This window comes from Lethenteron reissneri, chromosome 22, assembly GCF_015708825.2.
Source record: "Lethenteron reissneri isolate LAM-NWPU_2019-01 chromosome 22, ASM1570882v1, whole genome shotgun sequence".
In the NCBI taxonomy this organism is placed as follows: Eukaryota; Metazoa; Chordata; class Hyperoartia; order Petromyzontiformes; family Petromyzontidae; genus Lethenteron; species Lethenteron reissneri.
Window position 1 is genome coordinate 4,143,899 of NC_083800.1, and position 8,646 is coordinate 4,152,544.

The window sequence follows — 8,646 nt, forward strand, 5'->3', positions numbered from 1 at the left end:
GCACCACACAAACACACACGAAGACGTGCGAGTGAGTGTGTGAGATGGTGTGTGGCCGCTCCTCCTTGAAGCTGGCTTGGCTTGGGCTGGCGAGCGAGCAAGCAAGCGAGCGGAGCTCGTCGACACACGCACGGACACACGTCTTGCAAAAAAAAAGGCGCCCACTCAACATTAATTGCCCGATAATTGCTCTGATTAATCCCAGTCCGCGAGAGTCACGGGCCGCGCGTGCACCCCGTGCCTCTCAATCAGCAGCTTCCGCGCATCCTTTTCTCGCCCATTGTGGTTCGAGCGCGCCGGGTGGGTCGAGATAACAGCACTCCACGCCCGCTAATGAAGCTTTGCATTAACGTGCGCAGCTGATAGAATTCTTTTGCATTTAGAATACATTTTGGCCATCGTGTTTGTTTCAAGGAGAGTCACCAATTATTTTTTGTATTTCCTCCCCGCCCCTCCTAAATTGCTGGCGCGGAGTGATAAGAGAACTTTCACGCGCCCCACTTAATGGACTGCCTTTGATGGCGTCGACATAATAAAGAGTAATCTTCTCGGGCGCAGCCACAAGTGAGCTAGTTAATATGCAAAATCCTCTTTTTAATAACTAATTTGTTTTTCTGTCAATAATATTTCGGCGACTTGCCGAACTTATAATACAGCGAATGAAATTGCGGGCGCGTGATTAAAAGAGGACTAATTAAAATGCGGTGTTTTTAATGAAGCGCATTTCATCAAGAGGCGGCAAGTCATTACACTGGGTTGCGGAGATTGAATGGAATTTACATAGATTGCGTTTCTAAAGCGCAGCTGTTCTAATCTGACCTTTTGCAGATACGTTTAAACAGCGCGGAGTGTGTATACAGAGAGAATGACATTCAGGAGCTGAAATGTCAACTTATTAACACTGATTTGTAATGAGAACATTGAAACTTGGGTCGTGTGCGTGCTGGTAACACACTGTCCTTGTTGTTGAGACATGCTTCACTTGCTTCGAAAACACGAAACCCACTTTAACGAAGGCCTCTTCATCTTCAATTGTTGTCAGCGTAACGTGTCATTATGCGTGTGTTTGTTTCAGCCACAGCCCCTGGGTCTCATCAAGAATATTAAAAACAAAGTGTCAGCTAGTGGACAACAACAAATACAACTCCACACGTTCTTGAATAAGTGTCACAAATGGTGACGCTTTAAAGTGTGACATGCCACTTCTATTTTGATTTAAAGTTTTCGTGACTGCAGGGATTCATATTCTTGGTTCTTTCGGTAAAGTCACGTAGAAGAGAAACAAACAAATTTTTATTTTTTATTTTTATGATTTTATTTTATTGTTTCCCTTCTACGTGACTTTACCGAAAGAACCAAGAATATGCCACTTCTACTTTGCACTCGAAACTCTGCTGGATTTCACATCAACGAGCAGGTCGCAAGTCATATGCTGGTGCCAACGTCGCAGATGCACGAGCATTGTGTGCGGTGTGTCGAGTCCTCGCCACAAAGGACAATTGGCTAAACATTGGACATTTGTTTCATCATGGGACCTTGTATTTTATTTTTGACAATGTACACCTTATACTCTTTTTCTGCATTACGCATCACGTTATGTAATTGGTCATAGATGAACATGTCATTTGTGTGATTACATATGTGTATTATATACACGAGATATGATAATTTTCAGGCAATTTGTCAACCATTTGCTGGGCCAGTCATGGGGGTTGATTGACCATACATCACCATGCTGTTTAATGCAGATTAATAAAAGGGGACCCAGGACAGGTTCAGATATCATGAGCTGCTCGTGTTAGCTGTGGTCAGGAATCAAACTCAGGTAGGTTAGGATTTTTAGTGCAGTGTGCTCACTACGGCACTATGAACCCGATCAGCATCAAACAATCTCCTTCTGTGTATTAAAATATCATGTTGATAATAATTGTCATTGATAATGAATCGTGTCTAATGTACCAAACTATTGAAACAAATCATAATTTAGCAACAGCTATTTTATTCGTTTATAGGCATCACAAAGTCAAAGTGTCATTATTCATGATGCTTACAATAATATGCATTTTAGAAATGACTATTATTATGCACAAATAGACTCTAAAATAAGGCAAAGTGATATCTTTGAGCAAATTAACAAATATTCGTGTCAAATAACGAAAAACTCTGAATCTGATTCAGCAACAAATTAATACATTTTCTTGCTCATAAAGTAACCAATTATCTAAAACGTTAAAGTTAAATATTTTGTCGTGTTCACAGTTGTATTTTTGTTAGTTAATTCTTAACATTTGTTGAAGCGGTCCACTACTTGCATAACCATTTTTATTTTTGTTTACAAAACATGAACATTATTTCACCGGTATAACTTTTGTAATATTCATCCAAATACCGAATTGATTTATTCATGGTGTGTAGCAGACTGGCCTCAATAGCAAGGTGGCCACATTGCCCTAATTCAACCTCGCTTTGATATGTTCCCTTCCGAGCCACCCACTAGAACACCACCCCCGGCTGAGTTCATGGCACTGTGTCCTTGTGCAAGTGCAAGGGATTGTCTGTAGCCTGTCTCTCTTCTCATTCCAGAAAGACAGCCAGATTTCCTCCCGGTTGCTTTGAACGTTCACAAACACATAAGTGTTTGTTTGGAAAGCCTGTAATGTGAGCCTTTTTTTATTTCGCATGTCCAAAGAGCACATTAACGCAGTGCATTAAGAAGGATTGTTTATCTTTTTTTGTAAACAGCTATTTGATGTCTGCCAGTTTTAACCCCTCTTACTGCGCTTGACATTCCTATTAGGGAGAGTGGCAGACACCATATGGTTATTGAAGAGTTTCCATTGAGTAATCTTTTTGCTTTATGTGAGTTATTCATTTCTCACACACTACCCTCGCACTTGTGTGGGTATGAGTGAGCTGCACGTCACGATTTGAATTCGAGTGAGGCTGGAAGCATGGCACCACTTCCTTCAAGCTTGCAAAGACGCCACCAACTATATGAGCACATTCATCAAATGTACGTACGTTCTGCACACAAAAAAATAATAAAGATGGTTAATGTATTGGCCATTGGGTCTTTTCAGGATTCATTAAGCTTCAAGATTTGACTGATATTTTTCTCTGTATAATAAATGTCTGTATTGTTTTAGTCCAGCCATTTATCGCCGACATGGACACTAACAAAGAAATTGGAACAAAAGCTCAAAAATGCATGTGCAAAGAAGCATGGAGGAGAGGTGCATGCTTGCAATTGCAATGAGAAAATATCAACAACCGCCGTTCACCACTAAGTAGTGAGGATGTCACAACGGCGCTTGTGCCACGCTAGGTGCACTTTGACCACGTGAAGTATCGAAGGCCCCGTTGGCAGGAGGTGACACTTTAGCCACGCGGCGTTCTCCTCGTTGTTGTGAGCGTCGCTCCTCTGCCCTCCTTCGTTGCTGAAGGGCGACTACCTCCAACTTCCCAGCAGTGTCCTTCACGAACCTCCTTCACAGAGGCAGATCTTGACAACGTTGATACTACACAAGCGCACAGGTTAGAGACATCACATTGACTGTTAGGAAAGAAAGTTCGATTGAACAGGAGGAGTCGCTGAAGAGTGCTCGATACATTTTTTTATTATATTTTTTTATTTTACCAGGTAAGGCCGACTTATCTATATCGCTTTTTTTTCAGAAGAGACCTGGCCACAAATGAAAGCTCAACGAAGTGGCTTATCACCATGTGGAAATTTAAAGCAACCAAATATTCTGGAGGGCAAAACCGTTGGGATACGGGGAAAAATACACACTGCCACGTGGAGAACATGCAAATTGCATATATGCAGGAGTCACGGTCGAGATCGAACCCACGACCTTCTGCATACCAGACGAGGTAGTTTACAAAACACATTCCTACGGAGGGAGCTGGTAGGAACATTGGGTTGCTCGGTCAATGGCGGCGTGGTGTATTCCGCAAATATGCCCGACTGTGAGGGCGGGCACAAGCCGGCGTGAGTAGGTTAAACGTTGAGTTTTATAAAGGCACGACGGGGTGACCAGCCCCTCCCCACCCAGCCCCACCCCTCCCACCCCCCCACCCAGCCCCACCCTCCCCACCCAGCCCCTCCCCACCCAGCCCCTCCCTCCCCACCCAGCCCCTCCCTGCACGACTGACGGACAGACACAATAATCCCCTGTGGGCTGGTGTAACCAGGAGGTTCCTACCAGTATAAGCCTTCTGTGAATTTAATGGAATAGTAACGATTGAGTGGCAACAAAAGGAGGGAACACGCTCTCGAGGAGGTCCAATGCCGATGTGGAGCGATGGAACCATCTCATGTGCAGGTGCGAGATGAATTGCAGCAACGCATGGGCGTGCGAAATGGTGACGGCTTGAGGTCTTCATACAGCAGTGGATTGAACATGACTGATGACATGATACTCATTATCTTAAATTGTGCACAAGTGCTTAGTGGAGAAAACAATTCAAACGATTAAAGTAAAACAAAAAATTCCGCTAAATGTATTCCCTGTAAGGTATAATTCATTTATAACACGTATCCATAGAAAAACCTACCATTATTTTATTGCATTGTCTTCTCAATGATATTCATTGATAGGTCTGATGCCTTTTTTTTCTCCCTCCCACGCATCACATCCACGGTGGCAATCAAAACGTACCAGAGTCGGGTACGTGGCCACGAGAGCTGATAACATAATCGGACTTTACACACACGTGCACACGCGCACGCGTGCGCGCGCCTGGTGTGTGATGCGCTCGGGCAGATGTGAACGTGTTTGGTGTGCGGGGCGAACTTGCGCCGCAGGGAACTTGTTATGGGAGACGCGCACACAGCAATGCTCTCGTAAGATTCCAAACCCTCACTGCACGCTCTGTCATGCGCTCTCACCCACTCGCACAAAGACAAAGACCCACCCCCCCCCCCCCCCGTTTCGGGCCTAATAAGATTTTTGGGGCAAGTGCTGTTAGCGAGCACCTATGAACGACCGGCTACGGTTTAAAGCTTTCGTAACTGCAGGGATTCATCTTCTTGGTTATTTCGGTAAAGTCACGTAGAATGACACTGTCTCCCCGACAGACCTAGTCTTCACCTGAGGACGGCTGCTTGCGTTGTGGCCGAAACGTCGTGAGAATTATTTGATTATGTTTTATTTTTATTATTGTATTATTTCCCTTCTACGTGAGTTTACCGAAAGAACCAAGAAGATGGACCGGCTACGGCACACGACGGGGGTGGGTGAGTGGCCACGCCCGGCCGTCTTTGTCTTCCCATTGATGATGTTTACACACTGAAACAAGGTACTCATTTGAGGCTGGGTCGACCCAGGACCGGTTCAGATAATCGTCACCGGTGTTGGCCGCGAGCTGGAATCAAACTCGGAAAGCCGGGATCGTATTGTAGCGCGCTAACCTCTACACCACCGCCCGCACTCTCGTACACACACAAACAAACACACACGTCTATGCGCGACAGGGCAGTGACCACCGTACAAATGTGCAGTGATATGCGCGCATCAATAATACATAACGGCAGAGTTTACATGCGCACGCCAGGGGGATCGCTGGTGTCGCGCTGCATAAACCAGCGCGCTGCTTCAAACTAACTTGACATCATTCTAGCCACTTATCCCCCCCCCCCACCCCTGCCTTCCAGCGGCCAGCCATCCAATCACCAATTACTTACTGGCAATAGCACGGTGCAAGGATATGGGATTGCTTCGCCGGTGACTGGTGAGTAAGGGGAACTGAGATTGGGGGGGGGGGGGGGTGGTGGTCGGTTTGGAAAAGAAGGGGGATGAGCAAAATCGTGGATTATGATTAAGAGTGGCGATGCTATCGAGTTTGGCTGCATCGCAGTAAGAACGTATTTAACCCAGCGGTGTGGATTAATAATTATCATTGATTATAGACAGCACGCGATAGTGTGTTACGCGTCGGTGGCACGACCAATGATTCGATGCAGACATGCAGAGAATTACATTTTCTCTCTCTAAATATACGTAAGAAAATGCTTTTTATGTTCATTTCCGGAATAAATAAGCGAACAACATGTCTCCTTCATATATCCAGCTGTCCACATAAAAACAAACGAAGCACTTCTTTTTCTACACAACCCGTCGGCCACACGGCCTTCTGAGAGTGAATCATTTCAGCAGCATTGGTTCAATAAAGACAAGCTCTGGACCAGTTTCGACACACAATGTCTCATCAGCAGAGTCAGGCTTGCTTGAAGCAATAGCGGTGAACTGCCGATGTTACAGGCAAGGACCGTTACGATATGGGTTATGATATTGCTTGGAGTGACGGCACCTGCCTTGCTTGGAACATGCATATATCACGAACTGAACAATGATTAGCCGCTCCTCGATTCACAACATATGCTGCAGCTTTCACTTGTACGCTCGCAAGCAGCTAAGGTGCTTGTGCGGAGAGTACCGTGCACTGAAGAAGATGTTACTTGGATGTGATTGCAGAGCCTCTTGTCAAGCCAACGATGCACCTTGGGTGAGTGTTTTTGAGCCACTGTAACAATGATGGTCATTAGCAGCCACCTACGAATATAATAGAACATTGGGGGCTTTTTTGTACAGAGAGCATGTAAATCGTTTGGTAAAAAGCCACTTTCAGGGAAGAGAAAATAGGGCCTCACAGAGTCACTACCAACATGCTTATTTATTACAGATGTTCCATACGTTTCAGCAATGTAGATGAGCCAGATGTGGTTCCGTACCTGATGCACTTTGCTCAAATATTTCAATTTAATCATGACTAATGACGTTTGTTGGCGTGATAAATGGGATGCGCGGGGTGTAAGTTAACTTAATGTCATTCTTGTTGGGGTTTAAAGGGCACTCCCATGGAGAAAGAGCTGGCAGATTGATGTAAAGCATACATATGTCTTTATAAACAGAGCCAGAGGACAGGAGCAGTGCTGACAGCGCAACCGCAATGATACATCCGCACGTAATTATCCATTTATTACCACACTTCTTCAAGCGCAGTGTAACCGCGTACGCGTTTTTGAGAAATTGTGTAATGGAGACATCGAATTACCACCTTGGCACTTCATTGAACACATTGTTTTCCATGAGAGGTGATGGTATTTTAAGCGTGGCAATAAAACACGTTTTAGTCTTTTGCGGTTTATAAGTTATGTTAATAAAATATAAATCTTGGGATGTGTACAATGGATCACAACAATGTCGGTAATGAACGTGTGACACTTTAATGTGTTGCTGATGAGTAATGCAGTTCGGTATATTTATCTGAAACAAAATGCGTAAATATTACCCCCAATGTAACAGATGGGGGGGGGGGGGACGGTATAGCTACGTATAGTTTTGTAATATTTTTAAATTATGACTTTGAAAAAAAAACAACTAACCCTGTTATTTTCAAACAAAAAAAACCCTCCCACTCCCAACCTTGGCAGCCAGAAAGAATTGTTTAAATTTAAAAGACCTGACTGGTGTCATGTAAGACAAATTGATGTCTGTCTCTAACTTCCTTAAAGCGGCAAAATGGCGTGCAAGGCACTTCATCACTTGGCAGGCCTTACTGGAAGTAGCAGTTCCTTTCCAGGGAGCATATTCCCATCTCCCCACAGCTCATACTCCACTAATATGCAGCTGAATATGGGATTGCGGAAGAAAAAAAAATATATATAAATTGTAAATTTCTCAGCTGTATTGAAGATGGGGATGGCACAGGGTGTGGGGAGGTGGGGTGGGGGGAGAGTGTGGAGGTGGTGGCTGACGTACAACATTTTTGCGAGGCCCTGAAATGGACCGGCAGGAGTGGCTGGGAATGCTGCAGCATTTTGACGGGCATACAACGGGCGCGCCAGCGGGGGTCCCAGGCGCTGTCAGCCACCGTAATCAAACCTCGGCTTGACGGACCTGCCCCTTGAGTGATGCCGGCAATATTTTTTTTCTCACACTCCCGACTAATTGAAAGGCCCTCGAGCGAAAGGGAGTGAGAGGGGGGGGGGGGCAAGCGGGGGAGAGGGTGCAAGGGTTGATGGTGGGGGGCTTCTTGTTGCGTGGGGGAGGAAGGGTAGGAGTGTGTGTTGTGTGTGTGTGTGGAGGGGGGAGATACAGCCAAATAGACGAGCCGAAGAGGAGCACAGAAGGAGTAAAAGCGCAGAGTTGGAGAGAGAGAGAGAGAGGATCGGTACTGCTGTGAATTCATCACGGTTCCGCACGGTGCCCGTGCACAGTATGTGTGCGAAATAAACTGGGTCATTTAGGATCCAAGCCAGCCTGAAGGCTTGTGTTTGATAGGTGTCATTTCTGTGTGTGTGTGCGCGCGTGCGCGGCTCGACGTTCTTAAGTGTGCCCGAGTACACGTGAAAACCAACCACCGTAGAAGCGCGTACGTGCGTCAATGTGCACACGCCTGGCTCCGCTTTGTCTCTCAACCCACCGCTGGGACGTGAGATTCTCCCGTGGCCGTGCGGATCAGGAGGATTTATTTTCGCAGATTGATCACGCAGTTAGGCTGGCCAGCCACAACTGTACACGAACAAGCCCTCCATACCATGGAGATGAGGATGCTCAGATGGAGCCTTGGACTGACTCGATGGGATCGTGTCATGAACGAAGACGTTCGGAAGCGACTTGGTGTGGCCCCCCATTGCGGACA